Source organism: Dama dama, chromosome 5 (genome assembly GCF_033118175.1).
Source record: "Dama dama isolate Ldn47 chromosome 5, ASM3311817v1, whole genome shotgun sequence".
Taxonomy (NCBI): domain Eukaryota; kingdom Metazoa; phylum Chordata; class Mammalia; order Artiodactyla; family Cervidae; genus Dama; species Dama dama.
Genome location: NC_083685.1, coordinates 8,542,619 through 8,563,579, shown reverse-complemented (window position 1 = coordinate 8,563,579; position 20,961 = coordinate 8,542,619). Strand labels below are relative to the sequence as shown.

At 52.7% G+C, this 20,961-nt stretch overlaps 1 protein-coding gene across 4 annotated transcripts in view; it reads left to right on the top strand.

The window, feature by feature from the left end:
- CMKLR1 (chemerin chemokine-like receptor 1) overlaps positions 1–20,961 on the top strand; it is a 43,215-nt gene that overhangs the window by 7,099 nt on the left and 15,155 nt on the right. Inside the window, exon 1 of one of the 4 annotated variants that reach the window (XM_061141678.1) lies at positions 51–199. The exons of 2 other annotated variants lie outside the window; for them this stretch is intronic. The gene's annotated coding sequence lies outside the window, so the exon portion shown is untranslated. Of the gene's footprint in view, positions 1–50; positions 200–3,088; positions 3,177–20,961 lie in introns of those variants that run through there. One more of the 4 variants, XM_061141676.1, reaches the window with a different exon arrangement.

Sequence of the window (20,961 nt, the reverse complement as noted above, 5' to 3'; positions counted from 1 at the left end):
CACTGGGAGCCTCTTCAACTGTCAGGGATTTGGGCCTGGAAGAAAAAGGACGTCCCTTGATTGAGAAAAGAGCGGCCACCCAGAGTAGAAGCAGGACTCCACCAGCTCATGGACCTGTCCTGAAACCTGCTCTGGCCCTCACTGGCTGTGAGACCTCAGAAAGGACACTTAACTTCTCTGAGCCTCAGTTTCCACCACTGTAAATTGGGGGTGATAAAAGGACTTTCCTCATGGTGGGGGTGGGGGGCGGGCATTGGATGGTTTATGTTAGATGCTGAGTGGCACAGAGTTGGGGCTGAAAATCACATGTGGCCTGTACATGAGGGGCCTGGCTCAGATGTCGGGGAGGGGGGAGCCATGGGAACTGGAAGTCCTGAGCCAGGAGAGGCTAGAAATGCCAGGGATGGAGGGTGCTGGGGTCAGAGATTCACCCCGGCTTCCCCCACTTGCTCGTGTGGCCTGAAGAGGAGACCTCAGATCACCGCCCCTCTTTTCCTGGGGGGCAGTGGGGTCTGACCGGCTTACATGGGCCTTTCTTTCTCTGTGTTTCCTTATCTTCTGTGAAAAATCCCAGACATGAAGGGAAATCAGAAACAGGGTTCTGGGGAAGGGCAGGGCGGCTTCCCAGAGGCTGACTGGGCCACGCCCTCTATCTCGCCATCACTGACTCCTGGTGGGCCTGGGATCCATCAGCCTGGGGCCTGGGGTCTCCTCTCTGTCGCTGGGCTGGCCTCTGCTCCATGCATCCCGTCTGCTCCATATTCTTGGCCTCTCCCAGTTCTGGCAGCTCACATTTTCCAGGGGGCTGGGAAGCCAGCAGCACCCCAAAGTTCCTCCTTCTAGGAGCTATTTAAAAACAAGTTTATTTACTTATCTTTGGCTATGCTGCGCCTTCACTCCTGCGGGCTTTTCTCTAGCCGTGGTGAGTGGGGGTTACTCTCTCGCGGTGGTGTGTGGGCTGCTCACTGTGGCGGCTTCAGGTGCGAGGGTTTCTGTAGTTACGGCACGTGGGCTCGTGACATGGTCCTCGGCATGTGCGATCTTCCCAGACCAGGGATCGAACCGGTGTCTCCTGCATTGGTGGTCAGATTCTTTACCACTGAGCCACCAGGGAAGCCCTCCAAAAGCTTTATGTGTTGTTTCCACTGCCTGAAGGGATTGGTCGTTTTCACTCGCGGAGGCTTGGCTGGACTTTTGCCCAATCCTGCTTCCTGCTGCCAAGATCCTCTTTGGGGACCAGTCATTCCTCTCTTGGTATCACGTGGACTCATCACAAAAGTGGGAGATGGGACAAAGGGCCCCATCTTACAGCCAAGGAAACTGAGGTCCAGAGGGACTGTGGGTCTCACCCCTCCCTTCCATTCCCTAATTCGCAGCCGCCCTCTCTGCTTTGGGAACACCTGCCAACCCTCAGTGAAAGTGAAAGTTGCTCAGTCGTGTCCGACTCTTTGCGATCCCATGGACAGTAGCCCAGCAGGCTCCTCTATCCGTAGGATTCTCCAGGCAAGAATACTGGAGTGGGTAGCTGTTCCCTTCTCCAGGGCATCTTCCCAACCCCGGGATCGAACCCAGGTCTCCCACATTGCAGGCAGATTCTTTAGTGCCAGTGAGGGTTGCACTGGTTGCACAACAAGCCAGTGAAACCCTCGGTGGCCCCGGCTTTTTGTCCTTCAGTGGGGCTCACAGAGTATCGACTCAGTTTGGCGTTAGGCAGACCCGGGTTCAAATCCCGAGTCCCTTGAGGACCAGCTGGATGACCTCGGGTCGGCTCCTGTCTCTCACCAGTAAACAAGACTGACGGCAGGTTCTTCCCTGAGTCACGGGGTGAGAACGAACGAAAGGAGACAATCCATGTAAAGGGCTTAGCAGTGGGCCCCACACTTGGTGCATCCCTGTGAAGACTTGTGGGGTACCTGGCGGGTCCTCCATAAATACTTTCTGAAATGAGATTGAATTTTTTAATCACCCTCTTCTGCTCCAATCCCGTCTGTTAGCAGCTGTTTGGTTTTTTGTTTTTTGTTTTTCCTGTAAAGGATGAGGCTCAGTTAGAGACCGATCAGAGAGGTTAATTGGCTTTCTAAGGCCACACAGCTCATAACGAAGGGAATTAGGCTGCTGATGCCTCAACCTACGTTGGCCTAGACACCGCAAGAGCTCTTCCTGTCCGCCTTATCCTCTGTCCAGAGCCCACCTGCCCTCCTCCTCTTTCCACTGATATCACACTCTCCCTACACCGATTAGGGTTAGCTCACATTTATCTTCCCCGGTGGCTCAGCGGTAGAGAATCTGCCTTCAATGCAGGAGCTGCAGGAGACTTGGGTTTGATCACCTGGGTCGGGAAGATCATGGCAATCCACTCCAGTATTCTTGCCTGGAGTACCCCCATGTACAGAGAAGCCTGGTGGGCTACAGTCCATGGGGTCGCAAAGAGTCGGACACGGCTGAAGCAACTTAGCAGGCATAAGTCTTCCATAGCTCGATCAAAACATTAATGAATCTGATGCCCCATTCCTCAGAAGCCTGTTCTCATCTAGACATTCCACTGAAAACCAAAGGGATCCACTCCTTCACCTTGAGGCATCAGCAGCTGATGACAGTTCTCTGGAGAGGGGTTGGTGAGCCTGGGGCCTCCAGCCAGCATGGAGCACCCTCGATAGTGAACCCCAGGCTCTGTGCACACAGGTGAAGGGAAGGGGACACTCTGGTCAGGGATGCTCCAGGAGGTTAGAAAGGGGCAGCCTCCCCGGCCTCAAGGACCCGAGGACAGGCAGTGACTGAGTCAGTCCCATAGACTTCCTCACTCCTCCACTGGGACCTCTCTGTTCCTCCCTTTCCTTGTAGGATTGCAGTGACTTTTATTTTTTTAAATGTGACAAAGCTGCGTATCAGCAGAGCTGAGAGACCGAGCGTGCCTGGGAGGCCATGGGGGTAAGTGTTGCAATCTTGGCAACCCCTCGTCTACGCTGCCTGCTGGCCTGCGGCTTTCTGTCAGAGCCTGCGGGCTGCTGTGGTTAAAGCGTGGTCAAGGCTGCGTCCTGTGACGTGGGTGAGGAGCCTGGGGTCCTGTCCCCTTCTGCTGAGCTGGTAAAACTGTCCTCTGACTCGGGGAGCCTTCCTTCTGTGTGTGTGTTGGAGCCGGTGCCGGGAGACCAAGGGGAGAAGCCTGTCTCGTCCAGGTGTGTTTGGAGAGGCAGGATGGCATGGGAGTTGGGGCTTCTGGAATCCGACTGCTTGGCTTCAAATTTCTCGTCTTCTAGCTATGCAGCCTCGTTTTCCTCATCTGTGAAATGGGGGTGATGCTGCCTTGCAGGCCCTGTAGCGGGAGAGTTGGGGGAACATGAGCTTCCCAGGTAGTGCTGGGGATAAAGGATCTGCCTGCCAATGCAGGAGATGCAAGCAACCTGGGTTCGATCCCTGGGTGAGGAAGATCCCTTGGAGGAGGGAATGGCAAACCACTCCAGTATTCTTGCCTGGAGAATCCCCATGGACAGAGGAGCCTGGTGGGCCACAGTCCATGAGGTCTCACAGAGTCAGACACAACTGAGCGTCTAACACTTTGCAGGAACATGGATCTAGGGGAGGGAATATTTTAATTTTTAATTTTTATTATTTTGGTACTGGCTGCCACTGGTTGTTTAAAGGAAAGAACCTGGGGGTTGGGGAAGTTGGACACGTGAGGGACATGCTTAGCTTGGAGCCCAGAGTTCGGTATATGCGTGGCATTTGCGACTTGGTCACTAGCTGTCCGTGTCCCCGGGGCAAATTTAGTGACAAGTTAAGCCCCTTTCTGCTTTCTTGCTGTGGGGCTTTGGCAGGTTGCTGCGCCTTGCTGAGAGCTGTGTTCTAGAAAATTGGGGCTCTGTCAGCTCCATCCCTGGTGGTTGCATGGATGTAGGGGTGACCTCAGAGGTAGCCCTGGCCCCCAGGGTAGCGAGCAGTTCTGGAAGCACTTGAAAGGCCTCTCTGGGTGTCATCCTTGTCCCCTGGGGTGGGGGTGGAGGTGGTGGTGACCGGCTGGTTTCTCCCCTAGGATGTCATATGGAAAGGTTGGGGGCACCCCCAGACATTCAAGTTCCTTAGGAGGTTTGGAAGCGTATGGGGTGCAGAGCAAGGCCACTGTGGGGAGCCGAGCTGAAGGCTGGCTGCCTGGTCCCTGCCTTTTTCCTTCCTTCTTTCTTCAGTGGCCCGTGCTCTGAGCCAGCCGACATCTTCCAGAACTTGAGTGGATGGATCTTTGGGCAAAACCAAGCACTTCCCGTCCCTGGCAAAAGGGTCCTCAAAGCCAGATGCCGGCTGCATCCTGGGTGGTTCTCCGCTCTGGGAGCTGGCTGTGGTCAGAGGAAGTGTGCCCCAGCTGACCAAGAAACATGCCCTGGGCACCCACCCTGCACCCAGCATGCCATGGCCTCTTATTAACCGTCTGCAGGGAATGAACACAGGAGCCCCATGCGCAGCGGGCCACTCCTGAATACTTCGGGGACCTTCACTTGAAGCCCCCTCTTTCCCTTAGGGAAAACCAATCCTCACTAGAGTTATTCCGAGGTCGTGTGCCTTGTTTTTAAAACACACAGAATTATTTTGAGGCTGTTAAATGGACTTCCTTGGTAGCTCAGACGGTAAAGAATCTGCTTGCAGTGCGGGAGACCCAGGTTCGATTGCTGGGTCGGGAAGATGCTCTGGAGGAGGAAATGGCAACCCACTCCTGTATTCTTGCCTGGGAAAATCCCATGGACAGAGGAGCCTGACAGGCTACAGACCATGGGGTTGTAAAGAGTCAGACATGACTGAGCGACTTCACTCACTTCACACTGTTTAAAAAAAAAAAAAAAAGCATGGGAATGTTGTGTTCAGCACCATAATATTCCTGGCCATTTAAAGACCAGAATTGTGTCCTTTGGAAAACTTTGGTCCAGCCCCACAGAGAGGCCCCATCGCTATGGCTCATATGGAGAAACCTGGGGTAGGGAATGCCTGGGTCGTCAGGTCTGAGGGGGGCTCTCATAGACTATTCCCTTGCCTTTCCATTGTGTAGGTGAGGAAGTAAAGGCACAGAGCGGTTAAGTGACTTGCCCAAGGTCACATAGCTGGTAAGGGCAGAGCCAGAGTTTGGACCCAGAGGGCTTTAACTGCAGAGCTTGCAATCCCAGAAGAGGAAACTGAGGCCCAAATGTGATGTCAGACAGAGAGGCCTGGTGTCCAGTCCATTTCTCCAGCCATGCTGGCTCCTGAGGTTGGCCCGGCAGTGTCTGAGCCCTGCGTCCTCTTTGCTGGATCAGAGGGCACCTTCCAGCTCAGGGTCCTTTGAAAGATCCGTGGGCTCACGGCTCAGAGAGGGGAAGAGGATTGTGCAGATTCTCTGAAATTTAGGAGCGGAGTTGAGCCTGGAACCCAGACCTCTTATCTCTTCTCGGTTTCCATCGGGGGGAAGATTCAAGGTTTAGACAGAGAACATGGAGCTGTGATGCAGGTCCCAGCTTCCTTGGGTGTCAGATGATGGCGCTGACAACCCCAGCCTACTGGAACCGGTTATCTGGCCCTGTTTTACAAACCAGCCTGCAGAGAAATGAAAAGAGAAAACAGACAACAGAGTGAGTTTTTCTCATAGAGTAAAGTTTTTACATCTTATAAAGGTGAGGCCCCGTCTCATCGATTTTTATCGGTCTTAGGTACCGTTTGTTTCCTGAAATGGTGAGGATAGTTAAGGACTTTTTCAGTTTCCCTCGCCCTTGCCGGGCCAACATGGAAAACTGGCAACTCTGGGACAGTCTCAGAAGCATTTGGGAAATGTAACTGGATCAGGAGATCCCACAGTTTGGAGTTCGCTTGAGCTGAGATGGCCTCTCGGGCTCCTTCAAGGTGAGGCTGAGGTGGGGACACCCAGAAAGGATGGAGAAACTGGGCGTGGAGGTGAAGGCTCCGGCTGCCAGAACCAGAGCTGGACTGCAGAGGGAAGGAGGTACCTGGCCTGCCGTGGGTGCCCGATGAGGGCAACAGGACGCGATGGTTGCCATGTGAGGGGCTCCATTCGTGACTCAGAGTCTGGGCTGCAGGAGAGGAGAGAGAGAATTAGGGGAGAGAAGATGACAGGGGAGATGCTGGTCATGGACCAGAAGAACGCAAGAGAGGGAGGAGAAGCAGAACCCGGAGAGCGGGGCCAGGAGCCTGATACGGCTGGGAGCGCGGGGGGCTAAGTGCAGAGGAGCTGAGGGGCTCTCCAGAGCCTCTTTTGAAGGGGGGATACACAGGAGAGAACAAATAAAACACAGCGACTTGTCTTGGCTTCTGAGCTAGGTATATTTTTTATTTTTTTTTTAACTTTTTATTTTGTATTGGGGTATAGCTGATTAACAAACAATGTCATGCCAGTTTCAGGTGAAAGGCAAGGGCCTCAGCCACTTAAACATGTATCCCACTCTCACCCAAACTCCCCTCCCATCCAGGCAGCTGTGAAACGTTGGGCAGAGTCCCCTGTGCCCCCCAGTAGGTCCTTGTTGGTTTAGATGTCTATCTTGGGTGGAAGCGCCCCAGAAGCAGAGCCCGAGGCGAAGGTTCGGTGAATGGGGGGTGTCCAGGACGGGTCTCAGGCGGGGCTGGGACCTGGGGAAGCGGAGGGAGGCAGGGTCACGCCGGTCCAGGTTGGCGCTCATCATGACTGCACATTCTGACATTTTGCTCATCATGCAGGTTACGTATTAGTTTTTATTTTAAAATATTGGCACAAAAGTATTATTTATCGTGATGAGTGAGCTTGGCGAGGCATACCCTTGCATTTGTATTCAAAGATCTGTCAGGGGGAGGAGCTCAGCAAGAATGTGGTCTCAGGTAGAAACCAGCCTCAGCCTGATCCCAACAGAGGGCCTTGGAGCCTGAATGGTACCCCACGGCAGTGAGGGAGGAGCAGCTCACTGCTTGGTTGAGGGCATTTCTCGGGAGAAGGGGACAGCTGTGAGCTGTGATATTTAGCACTCTCTGCAGCAGTGAGCTGGGTGCCCGCCTCTACCCCATAAAGGTGATCTGGACTTACACCATCAACACCTATTATAATATTCTTTGTGGTTCTTTGAGAGGTGGCAGTGAAATTTTGAATTAATTATAAGTGCTTACGGCTATCAGCTTGTTTCTTTGAATACGACTAAGATAGAGCTTCCGGGCCCGCTTCTATTCCTGTTGTAGAATGGATGAATGAATGAATGCTTTGCAGCAAGGAGGGTGTCCGGCTGGAAGGGAGGGGAGCAGGATGGTCAGTGGAGCTAGTGAGCGTGTGGCCCCACCTGAGGGGTGGGCTCATTTCAAGTTGTCGGTTCATTTCCTTGGAAGGTGGGAGCTGGGGAGAGGAAGGCCAAGTGGGGTAAGGAGCTGTGATTCTAGCCGTGGAAAGAGGAGCAGAGGGAGGAGGAATCTGGTTTTGGGTTTCTTAGGAGGGGAGGTTACTTCCTAGCTGCTTGCCTGATACCTGGCAGATAGTATGTACGCATTGAGGTTTCCTGAATTATACATTTTATACATTATACATATTGTGCATTTCCTGAATGCATAAATGAGAAATATGCAATCTGTCATCAGTGTGAAAGAAGCTCTGAGAGGAGGTTTTGTAGAGTCACACTCTCTGATGACTGTACCACATTCATGTCTGGGGCAAGCTACACCATCATAAAAATTGTAATCACACTTGACAACTATAACAATAGAAATAGTGATGGATAATTTACTGAGAACTTAACGTGGACCAGGCATTGTCTGGGTGTTTTATATTCCTTCTCTTATTTAGTTTTAATACCAACTTTGAGGAGTATGGAACAATTTCTGTTCCATTTTATAGATCTAGAAACCAAGGCACAGAGAATTTAAGTGACAAAGAAGTCTCACAGGTCGTAAGTGGCAGAACTGGGATGGTCTGGCTCTAGGACCTGCCCACTTCCCTATCACTTGTTGACCATGGCTTTGGGACAAAATTCTGGCTCCTCTGTTTTCTAGCTGTGTGATGTTGGGCAAGTTGCTTGACCCCTCTGAGCTTCAGTTTCTGCACTTGTGAGGTGAGAGTAGCATCAGGGCTCTTGGGAGGCTGGAGCAAAGTGAGGGATGGGAAGGATCCTGAGGGCTGACGGTGGTGGTTCTCATGACTCAGCATCACGGCAGTTTCAAGGGTCCCCACTTGTGGCTACAAGCTGCGGGGGCCCTTGGAAACATACGCAGTAAGTCCTTGCCAGGGTTCTTGGCAGGAGGGTGAGGAGCAGGGAGGAGGGAGACAAAGCCTCCTCTGTCAGCCCCTTGGGGCCCGCCCCAAGTTGGGAAGATGTGAATGCCACAAGGAGAGAGATGAGGGGTGCCTGGGCGTGGGGTGGGCACCCTGTTGCCTGCCAAGATTTGTTCTTCATGAGAAATGGGTGGAAAATTACTTTGGATCCTTTCCTGAGAGGCTGGGAAGGCAAGGGCCAGTTCACGGAGGGGAGAGGTTCCTCCACACTCCAGGCATGTGATCCTGGATTTATTTTAGAACAGAATGAAATCTGAAAACATCTTCAAGTTGGCAGCTGCTGGGGGCTGTCCAGGTTGCCAAACCAGCTCCACAAAATGGCTTTCTGTGGGTTTAGGCCCCAGGCTCTGAGCTCGGGGTCAACACCAGAAATCTGCTGGCTGGCCCATCATGACCCTGTTGCCTGTGTAGCCTGATTCCTCCAGCCTAAGTGCCTTCTTCTCTGGGAACCTGCAGGGTCTAGCTCTACCCTTCGGTGCTTTTGAGGGGCCCTCGGGGCTAAATCCGTCTCCCTCACTCTGCAGATAGTTTCATACACCGCAGAACTCTTTTCTGATCCCAGTCTACATGGGATCTACATTTTTTTTTTTTTTTTGGATAGATTAAAGCACAGAACAGCCAGTGAAAAGGGAGGGCTTAAAACTTGCTTGCTCATCATAAAAGGATTTCAGAACCCCAGACACTATAAGTGAGGAATAACATACACACACACACACACACAATGATCTTTGATAATTATTGTAACACATACATGATGATGAACTCTAACATTAAAAGATTGGAAACAAGCCAAGTGCCCAGCGTTAGGAGACTGGTTAAGTAAATGATGGCAAATCCAATGATGAAATGCTATGCAGCCATGAAGAAGGATGGGTACTCTTTACATACTGATAGAAAATCATCTCCAAGGTACATTTCTGGTTAAAAAAGACAAGATGCCAAATAGTGTGTGTAATAGACCAACCTTAGTGCAAAACAGGTAAGAACTTAGGATATATATTTGTTTTTGTTTAAAGATACTCTGAATGGGCTCAGATGGTAAAGAATCTGCCTGCAATGCAGGAGAACAGGTTCAGTCACTGGATCGGGAAGATCCCCTGGAGAAGGGAATGGCAACCCATTCCAATATTCTTGCCTGGAGAATCCCATGGACAGAGAAGCCTGGCAGGCTATAGTCTATGGGGTCGCAAAGAGTTGGACACGACTGAGCGACTAACATGCACACACACACACACACACGCACACCATCTGAAAGGAAACGTAAGACACCAATAATAGGATTTGGGTGCTGTGGGGACTGGGTGGATGGTGGTAGGTAAGGAATGAGGATTTGCATTCTTACCTTTTTATAATGTTAGATAATTTTGAATGTCATCAATTAGATGGAGTTATGTTGCCTAGTCAAAACTTTCTATTAGAAAAGCCAAATTAGAATTGTGCATGGATGCCCATTAGGCTAATAGCAAGTGCTATTATGAAGTAGGGTTATAAACACTAATGTCCGTGGATTTCTTGTAATATTGTACATTAGCTCCTCTGCCTGACTCCAGCTTCCTCGATGTCGCAAGGGGAAGGGTCCTTCCGGTCCACTTGAATGTGGCCTGAGAGGGTCCTGTTCGAGGCTTATGTAGGATCCACCCCTCCCTCCAGCATCACAGCATCCTGGTAGCTGAGACGTGCTCCTGGTGGTCACTCATGGCCATGGGTGGTCCTGCCAGTGTCTCACAGTACACTGGCCATCTCATTCCAAGAGACTCCTTGAATGCCTGACCCCTCGATGAAGTGTTTGCAGAAGAGAAATGTGTCCTCATGGGCTGATAGCCAATGGACACAGAGTTCCTCTGCAGAAAGTAATGGCTGAAAACCTGTGCTCTTAGTGGTTGCGGGTGTCCTTGCCAGCGTCCTGTTTCTACAGATCAGGGTAACAGACAGGCAAGCCCAGGCAGTGCACGTCATGATACCCCAGGCCTGTCCCCGGCTGGTGAAGAGCATGGTTGGGTTTAGTCTTTGTCACAGAAAAGAATGTCCCGCTGGGCTTCCCTGGTGGCTCAGATGGTAAAGAATCTGCCTTCAGTGAGGGAGACCAGGGTTCGATCCCTGGGTCGGGAAGATCCCCTGGAAAAGGGAATGGCAACCCACTCCAGTATTCTTGTCTGGAGAATCCCATGGATGGAGGAGCCTGGTGGGCTACAGTCCATAGGGTTGCAAAGAGTCAGACACGGCTGACCAACTAACACACTGCCGCAGCTAAAAGTATCAAAATATCAGAGAAATGGCATCAGGGAGAATGCCTCAAGGGCCCCACAGTTCGGGCCCTTCCCCAGACATTCTAGAAATTTCTTCCCATGAGGCCGGCAGTGCATAACCCTGGGTGTCTAGACGAAAGCAAATAGTCACTGCTTTCCTGGCACGTCTGGGGAAAGCGGCTCCTGCTAACAGCCTTTGGGGACAGAGCTGCCAGCCTACAGGAAGGGGCGCTGCATTCAGGCAGCCGATTTGGAAGCTTCGCGCAGCCGGAACCTCAAGGTGGCATCTACCATCAGGTCTTCACCGAGGATGCTGACCTGTGTGCATCCTGCCTTATCCTCTGGACGAAGTTCCTTCTGCTCCTGGTCCCCGAAGGTTTTGCCTTCCCCCAACGTGGGTTTGTTTTAAGCTAAGGGGCACGTGACTCCTGTAACTGATTTTGCTTTTCCAGGCTAGGAATCTGGTGCGTCTGCTGTGTGGCCCACCCAGACTAAGTATTTAGGACATTACTTATCGTCTGCATTTTTCCCCTCAGCCCTGGCTCTGTTCTCTGTCTCCACCCACATTTCCCTTCCTCCTTTCACTCTCACTCTTAATTCATGTTCCTTTGGATACGTAAGCCTCTGTGGAGCTTCACCCCCCGACCCCCAACCCTTCTGGACCAAGTGCATAAGCCGGGACACAAGCAAACACATTATTTGAGGGAAAAAAAAAAAAAAAAAAAGCCTGCAAGTCAAAGCAGCCTGTGGAGCACCCCCTCTCTCTGGGCCCGGGGGAAACAGCCATTCCAGTTGGTAGGAGTCAGCAGGTAAGGGGTTAAGAATGGTCCAGAGGAAGTGCTGGTCAAGGTTAAACTGAGGAAGTGGCCACTGCCAGGGGAAGGAGGTGGCTGGCTTATCCTGTGACTCCAGGGGGCTGAGCCAGGCTTGGGAATGTGGTAGGTTGCTAGAGTTCAGTTTAGTAAAAAAAAGGAAGAGCTTTCTAATGACTTGGTGGGTTTTTCTAGAAGCTCTGATGTGGGGGTTGGGGAGGGGAGAGAGAGAGGGGACCTTCTCTGGAAAGTAGCAGAACCCAGGGAGAGATTTTTTTTGATGCTGTTGACTTGGTTCTGAGTGATGAACTCAAGGGCCCAGGCGACACCCGAGGGAAGGTCCTAAGTGGAGGGTCCCCCATGTCAAGGTAAAAGCGAGTCTCAGAAACCAAGTGACTTCCCAGGAGGGCTCTGCTTCTGGCGTTTTTCTAAGCTCCACCAGGCACCAGTTTTCGCCCACGCTTCTCTCTATAGCATCCCCACACCTCGCATGGTGCCTGGCAAAGATCTGTGAAATTTAATCGAATGAAAACCTAAAACAAAGCTTGTTTGCTTTTCTTCTTCCTCTTCTTTTTTTAATGATGGCAGAGCCAGAATACAAACTCAATGTTATCTGACTCCAGAAGTAGTCACTTTCTTTAATATCACAGACACATGGTTTGATTGTTGGAGCCAGGATTTTTATATAGGTAGGGCCACCTACCCGTCCTGATTTGCCTGGACTGTTCTGGTTTTAGCACCACAAGTCCTGTTTCTCAGGACACCCTCAAACTGGGATGACTGGTCAACCTATATACCCTGTACGTGTGATCTCATGAAAGCTTTACATTGGCCCACTCTGCAGATGAACAAACTGAGCCATGACCCAAGATCTCAGGGGCCCAGTTGGCCCTGGCCTTGCTGCAGCTATGTAAGGCTTAAGTTCTCCTCGGCTCTGGGCCCGCTGTCCTTTGTAACGTGGGGGTGGCACCCCTTCATGCTCTAGCCTCTCCGGCAATGGCTTATAGGATTCTGGAATTTCCTCTGGACTTCAGCTGTCTGTTTTTTCCCGTTGAGAGTGGGAAGCAGTTTTCCCAGGGAGACCCTTTCTGGGTTAAGGTTGAGTTTCTCCTTGGGAAGAGGTGACGGCATAGTGACAGGGTCAGAGTCAGGGGCAGCCTGTCCTTCCTCCTCTCCTTCCCTCCCCACCCCCTTCCTCGAGCCTGGGAACAGGGTGGAATCGAGTATGTTACGTTCTTCACTGACACCAGCCCTTCCGTCAGCTGGCTGGGCTGGAGCCAGGTCATTCCAAGGGGCCAGAGCCTGCCTGAGTGCCCCAGGGGCCCTGTGGCGGCTGCTGGCAGCCTGGGCGGCTTGGGGCTCCAGGATCTCGCAGGGGTCCTCCCTGCTGGACAGGCTTCTGCAGCCCCCACCTGCCCTGGAGCATGGTGGGTGGCAACTGCATCTGGCTAGACGTGGCTGGGTAGGGTCCCTGAGGGCTCTTTCTGGTGGGGTTGTGGATATGTGAGACGCTGCTGCCCTGCCTGCCCTGTGCATGGGGTGGGGGGTGGTGGTGGGGGGAGTCAGTAGGTGCAAGAACAAAGAGCCTGGCACACAGCGGAGCCCCCAGCCACCAAGGGCTGCCAGAGTCACAGTGATTGAAGATGTGGGCATCAGAATAGCCCAGGATCCAATCTCACCTCTGCCTCTTCCTAAGTGTGAGATCTTGGGTGGGTGGCATTCCTTTTCTGTGCCTCAGTTTCCACATCTGCCAAATGGGAACGAAAATGCCCACCTTGAAGGTTTGCTCTGAGTAGAGGTACTGGGTATGCAGTTGGCGCCTGACAAGTAAGGGTTAATGTTATCACCACCCCCTACCCCAGCCTCTGGGTGGTTTTGGCTCCTCCCACCCCAGGACATCACCCAAGGATGCCAGAAAGACAGACCCAAGAGAGGAATGGATGCATGGGCCTGGCAGCCCACCCAGGGTGCTTGGAAGCGCTGTGATAAGGACAGGGGAGCATCTTAAACAGCTGTGTGGATTGCAGCTGGAGTGCCCTGGAGCACAGGCTCTGCAGGCCCGCAGATCCAAGTTCAAGTCCTGCCTCCACTGGGGCTGCCTGGTGACCCTGATCTGGTTCCTTTTCAGAGCCTGAGTTTCAGCACCTGCTGAGTGAGGATAATAAGCATTCCCCGCCTGGGTGGATGATGGGGAGATAAGGAAGGCCGAGTGTCCAGCCAGCACCGGGTACCTGTCAGCACCATCATTCCCTGTCTTCTCACCTCTTTGCCGGCTGCTCTTGTGTAGAGGGGGTAGTGAGGCTGGGAGGAGCGAGAGGACAAGAGAAGGGCACCCTCAGCAGAGGGACTAGCAAGAGCAAGCGCCCGGAGGCCTTGAACACCACGCTTGGGGCGCTGGGCTCCTGGGCCATAAGGAGAGGTTGTCTTGGAAGGATGTGGGTGCTGAGTTCCCCCAGAGGTCCCTCTCAGCTTCCCATGAACCCTGTCCTGGGTGGGTGTGTGCAGGTCATCGACCTCCCTCTGGCTGCCCAAGGGGAACAGAATCCTGTGCTCACAGCCAGGGGCCCTCCCTTCCTCTCTCGGCAGCTTATCTCCACCTGGCCTCCTGATCTGGACTGCCTTTTCCCCTTGACCTCCCCTCCCTGGAGCCTGGGAATGTCAGGATCATACACGTGCCCCCCATGTACACGCTTCTGGCCTTGTTTTCATCAGTAGTGAGATAACAAGAGCCAGGATCAATGCTAAGCACCCTCCATAAGTCTAGTTATTTAATCCCAAAGTAGTGCTGTGCAAGGAGGCAATATTTCCCCCCACTTTGCAGATGGGGAAACTGAGGCACGGGGCAAGTAAAATCCTCCCCTGGCCCCCAGCTAAGATTAAACCCAGGCACCCTGACTCCTGAGCTGGGCACTCAGCCCCTCCACCATTTGGCCGCCATGAGAGCTTGAGTTTGGTGGGCTGGTTGTCTGGACTGACCGGAGAGGGAAAATGCTTGCCTAAAATCACACAGCAAACCAGGGACAGGATGGGAGATTCTGTCAGTTTGAGCTCTAAGCTACACACTCTGCATACTCCTCAGGTTTACTGGAGTGGAAGATGGGGCAGTGGGGTCAAGTTTCATCCTTCAGAGGTCCCATTAACCATTCTCACCCTTGCCTCTCTCCACACCCACAACCTAACCCGGAGCCAGCCTGAGTCAGTGAATGATGGGGCAGGGGGTGGGGGGTGGGGGGGAGGGGTGTTGGCCCCCAGGCCATTATTATTTTTACTGAAGTTAATTGTGGGGGAGTTAAAAATCGAACTCCAGTGATGGACTTCAAGACCCAGGAGCAGGGTTTCCCAGACTCCGGTTTTGGGTAGAGGATGCCTTTCTGAATCCAAAAATTAGACCCCAGAGGCTGTCCTTTTGTCTGCATCCATGCTACTGAACTTACTGCCTCCCGCTGGCATCCCAGCATCAGCATACCTTGTATGCTGTGATTGCCCCTTGGCATTGCCCAAGGATGGGGAATCAGTGTTGCCATGGTGACCAGACTTCATCTGTGGCATCAGGGATTCTGGGGGCAGGGGTTGGGTCTCAGCCCCTGGGACTGCCCAGTGTGACCTGGCTTTTCCCATGAAGACTCATCTCAGAGTATCCCGTCCCCACTCCTCTGCTATTCCAAGATTTTTCTTGGAGCATTTGCTGTTGCCATGGAAACGGCTCTTGAGGCAAATGTGTCCATGTGAGCCGAGGAAGAATTCCTCAAGAAAATGGGGAGATTGCCATACTCCCCGACTCTGTGACGGGGGCCCTTGATTTCTGGAGTCTCCAAAGACTGCTGCTTCTGGGTAGACCTGGAGCTGGAGGAGGATTTGCAGTCAGCTCATCAGGCCCCTTGCTAGCCTCTTGCCTCCAGTCTCTCCTCTTCCAAGGCAGTCCCCATATCAGTCATGTGGGTTAGAGCTGAGGTTGTTTTAGAAAAATGGATACCCTTCTGCTTAAAATCCACCCATGCCCCCTATTACCCACGGGATACATTTGGTGACTTGCAGGTCTTATAATCTGAACCCTTCTTTTCTCAGCCATATCTCCTGCCCTCCCTGCAAAATCCCCGCCCCCTCCTCCCCCGCCCCGCTCTCTCTAACCTCACGTTACCCAGCCTCTGGACCTCTGTGCAGTTTCCTCTGTGAAGGTGCCTTGTCCCCCCACCACTCCCTTAAGAAAAGGCTTCACACCCTCCAAGGCTCAACTAAAATGGTACCTCCTCCAAGAAGCCTCCCCTGCTTCCTCTGGTCACCTCCCCGTTGCTTTGTACAGAACCAGGGCCACAGACTCAGCCAGCAACAGGGTCAGGCAGGAGGCATGATTGACTAACTTTGGAACATTCTCCGCTTCCACAAAGAATCCACGCTGTCCCATGAAAGCTGAAAGTGAGAATGACTTGGTTCGTCTTTCTCTCACCAGATTGCTCTTGTTTCAACAACAGAGCCCGGGCAGGCTCTGTGATGAATTGCAGCTGATTCATTGCCCCAAGGAAACTATAGGGAAGTTGCCAAGAACCCCATCCGGTCTGTGAGGTAGGCCCAGTAGGGCTAGTTTGCTGCAAGACTGGATTTTAGGTGACATCTGAGCACGTGTTCCTGCACCTACCTCCCCTACTGTGGAGCATAGACTCCCATAGCCTCCAATAAGGTGTGTGACTCTGAGAAGGTATTCACTAGCTGCCGTTTGAATGGATGCTTGAATGAATGGAGCCATGCTGTTTTCTGAACCTGTGAAACCTGCTTCTGCCTCAGGGCCTTTGCACTGGCCCTTCCCACTGTCTGAAGAGCTCTCCCATCAGACAGTGATATGTCTTCCTCTCCCTGTATTCAAGTCTGCTCAAAGGTAATCTCTATCAGAGGCCTTCTCTGAACACTCTGCCTAAAGTAGCATCCGCCCCCATCTCTATGCCCCACTCCTCTTTATATTTTAGTTCACAGCATGTGTCACCACCTGTTATATTCACTTCATTTTCCCAGCATTTACATAGTGCTTCCAACAAATCAGACAAGCTTCTGAACATGACCAGTGTAAACTCATTTAATCCCTGGAACAACCCTGTGAGGGAAGAGCTATCACCCCCATTTTTCAGATGAGGAAACCGAGGCACAGAGAGGTGTGGTGACTTGCCCACAGTTGCACAGCTGGCGAGTGTCAGGGCAGCGATTCAAACCCAGGCAGTCTGACTCCAGACTTTTAGTCTCCTTTATTACAATCCACACCTTTGAGAATGCCAGCCCCTCCAGGGAAGCAGCGTGTCTGTTTTGTTCCCTGCTGTAGCCCCTGGACCTGGCACACAATAGGCGTTTAATAAATATATCTTGAAAGGATGGAGGAAGGAAGAAAGGAAGATCAGAGAATTGGAGGGAAGAATCTTTGGCCTTGCGAGCTTTCCGTTAGCCCAACATCAAGGCCATCTTGTCGGAAGTTTCTCAGCCTCCCGGAGGGTTTGAGTCAGCCTGTCTGGAAGGGACCCCACCCCGCCTTCCCTCCCCCTCCCTCCCTCTCCAATCGGGCTTCTGTTTTCTGACCTCTCCCAGACAGAGGTGCCAAACCGCACTCCTGGAACCCCTGGGCCCATGCTGCGCACACTTCCTTCTGTGACTGGGCCAGTGGAGGAGAACATTCCAGGCCAGAGGCAGGAAGTCTCCGGAACAAGGTGGCCTGGAGCAAACGAGGCCTTTGGGCAGCCAGCGAGGAGCCCGGGAGGGGCTGCTGTCGGCCAGATGTGCTGGGGCCTCGGGGCTGCTCGGGGGACAAGCAGATGGGACATGGGAGCAGGCCAGGAGCAGGTCCAGGACCGGACGCTGCAGCCTCCAGGCATCTCCAGTTTACCCAACATTTCCTGACATTCCTGGTGGCTCAGATGGCAAAGAATCTGCCTGCAAGGCAGGAAACCCGGGTTCGATCCCTGGGTTGGGAAGATCCCCTGGAGGAGGGCATGGCAACCCACTCCAGTATTCTTGCCTGGAGAATCCCCATGGGCAGAGGAGCCTGGCGGGCTACAGTCCATGAGGTCGCAGAGTCAGACACGACTGAGCGACTGACACTTTCCCCGACCTGTGAGCCTGCCTCCAGGGTTCCAGAGAAGGCCATGCCCTGCCAAATTCCCTTTGAACTCTAAAATAGTGGACCCCACCGAGAGAGTGGGGATGTGTTTTCCAGTTTCATCACTGTGAGGTAAATCCTCTTTCCTATAAAATTAATAACTACCAACATTAATAGTGTTGGCAACCATGATCAGGGCAGGCAGGATGCCAAGCACTTCACCAGCCTGGTTTTATCGAATCCTCGCCACTCCCAGAGAAAGAGGCTGTGGATGAGGGGCCTGAGACTCAGAGAGGTGAAGCTATGTGTTCAAGGTTACACAGCCTCTAAGTATTGGAGCTGGAGCTGAAACCTAGTTCTAAGTGACACAGAACGCAATTCCAGGGACAACCAGGAGAAGAGAATCCTGAAGTCCAGCCTGGAGATCCTGATTATACCACGCTGAAGCTGAAGCTCCAATACTTTGGCCAGCTGATGCGAAGAGCCGACTCGTTAGAAAAGACCCTTATGCGGGGAAAGACTGAGGGCAGGAGGAGAAGGGGGCGACAGAGGACGAGATGGTCGTACGGTATCACTGACTCAATGGACATGAGTTTGAGCAAGCTCCAGGGGATGGTGAAGGACAGGGAAGCCTGGTGTGCTGCAGTCGATGGGGTTGCAGAGGGTCAGTCGCTCAGACACCACTGAGCGACTGAGCAACAACAATTGCTCACTTGCTGGGTAACTTTGAGAAAGACCATGAAACTTGTTTGAATCTCGGTGTTCTCATCTGCTAAATGGGCATTAAGGGGAATCAGCATCATTTGATACCCTACGGGAGGCTGGCTGTTTGGCTACATGCTTCATATGGGTCATTACCCTTCATCTTCATGGTCTTTAGGTCCCAGGTTGGAAATGAGAGGTTGGGGGTCTGGAGAATGGGCCACACAGCCCGGGCCATCTCCTTGTTATCCTTAACTCCCTGTGTCGACAGAGGTGGGACAAAGCTTGTTTTAACCAAGGAACTGCACTCCCGCTGAGAAATGCTTTTCAGAGGCTCTGGTGGAGGATGTGGGTATGCCGGGAAGGGAGACGGCCCGAGAGGGGGAGGGCACGGCAGTAGCCACGGTCTCCTCATCCGGCCCTAGGCGGCATCTGGTCTGGGTGGAGAAGCCTGGGAGCAACCGCTGGCTGGCTCCCAGCCCTCCTCGGCTTCCAGACCATCCGGGCTGTTTCGAGCTCCATGGGTTTCCTGGAAAACACAGCTCTTTCCTTTGGTTCCGAATCTGGATATTCAGCCTGGCTTTCTCCCCTCCACGGAACAGCGAGGCTGCTGGCTCTCACAGACGTGTCACCATCTGATTTCTCTACACAAACATTTGCTGAGCACCTGCTATGTGCCAGGTACCACATTCACATCATCATTTCATTTCACAGTAACCTTAGGAAGGAAGTGGTAATATCAGCCCCGTTTTACTGATGAGGACGCTGAGACTCGAGGAGGGGGATGTGTCCATGGTCACTGAACGAGGAAGGGCCTTTAAACCTGGTCCGTCAGACTCCCAGGTATCGGCTCTTAGCCCCTGTGCAGCTGGGAAGGGGGTGGGGGGATAGTCTGAGACCACATCATCAGAGTCAGCAAGAACTCCAGACTCGAGGTCTTGATGGCGTGGATGCTTGTAACTTCACCTTGAACTTCTAGCCCAGAGATCTTAGATTTGCAAGGGGGTCTCCAGAGACTGCTTCATCCAGCCCCTTGGATTTTCAGAAAAGGAAATTTTTATCGGGAACCCTACTATAGCTCAGAGAGGTAAAGCCACTTGTCTGAGGTCACACAGCATGGACCCAAGCCATGCTGTCTTTTTACTGGCATAAGGCTGGGCACAGACCCTTGGCCCGTTCAACTACGGCATATTTTAAAGCTGCAAGAGAGCCTTTGACGCCATCAACTCCAACCTCTTTGTTTCATAGTTGGGGGAACCAAGGCACCAAGGGTCAGGGATTTATCTAAAGACATTTGCCAAGTAGATCTTGTAAGGTATAATAGAGAGAGCCCTGGGGTTTAAATCTGGGTTCAAATCCTACCTCTGCCTCTTGCTAGCCACGTGACCTTGAGTAAGACTCTTAACCTCTCTGGCCTCAGCTTCCGCAGCTCTAAAATGGCCATAATAATAACCTCCATCCCCCTGGGTTTGTGTGAGATGATACACGTAAGGTGCTTCTCAATGTCCTGGTACACATAGTAGCAGTGTTAATTGCTCAGTTGTGTCCGACTCTTTGTGATCCCACGAACTTTAGTCCACCAGCCTCCTCTATCCATGGGATTCTCCAGGCAAGAATACTGGAGTGGATTGCCATTCGCTTCTCCAGAGGATCTTCCTGACCCAGGATCGAACCCAGGTCTCCTGCATTGTAGGCAGATTCTTTACCATCTGAGCTGCAGGGAAGATTCACACATAGTAGGTGCTCAATAAAATATTGATACTTTGGTGACTATTATGAATAATATTTAACCCTGGCATTCGAGGGTCCAAAGCTCTTTACCAGCATGTCCAGCTGGTTCTCTGGGGTGACTTTCAGGGGCCTGGTGAGGTTTTTGGATCAGCAGAGAGTCAGAGAGGGACGGGCAGCAAAGAAGGACTGTGGGAGCAGACGAGGCTGACTCCCAGCTTCCTTGCCCTTCTCCACAGTAGGTGGGGGCGCTGTTGATGGGGACAGGTCCTTCGCCTGCCTCCTTCCACGTGTCTCAAGGTATCCGGAGAAGAAGTCTTGCTCTGGAGCTGTAGTAGATGCAGGACCAAAGGTGGCCTGTGCTGGCCTGGATTTACCAGGGACAGGGGCAGGAACTACGACGACTCACAGGGCACCCAGGAGCCAGCCACTCAGTGTCTGGGCTCCAAGCCCATGCTGTGAGCAGGACACCAAGGGTATTGCCAGGGCCAGCTCCTGGCTCGGGGAGACGGCGACCACCACTGGCAGCTTCCTCCGACCACATCCTGCTCGGTTCACATAAACACCCCCTTGCCTGCTGCCTACCAGATACGCTGTGTACACAGCTTGGGGATTATTTGCATGAATGGACTCAAGGCTTCAGGGGATTAAGTGAATGGGGTGCCGGGCCTCCCAGTCCAGGGGTTTACAAACACGGGAGAAAGCTTGTGTATAGGCCACCTCCAGGGGCTGGAGCAGTGTTTACAGGGGAGAGACCCAGGCTATTTCCCCAACAGCTTTGGATGGAAGCTGAGTGTCCGGGAGGACACGCTGTGTTTGTTCACGGGACCCATGCTTGGGGCCAGAGTGGCTTTTTGGCCTGGAAGGAGAGAAATACATCCCCGCACTCTTGCTGGGGGGCCTTGTGTGACTGAAATAGCTGTTAGGTCTGCAGAAAAAAATAGGGCTTCCCAGGTGGCGCTAGCGCTAAAGAATCCGCTTGCCAATGCAGGAGACCCAAGAGACGCAGGTTTGATCCCTCGGTGGGTGGGGAAGACCCCCTGGAGGAAGGAAATGGCAACCAGTTCAGTATTCATGCCTGGGAACTCTCACGGACAGAGGAGAGAGGCGGATGATGGTCCATGGAGTGGCAAAAAGTTGGACACG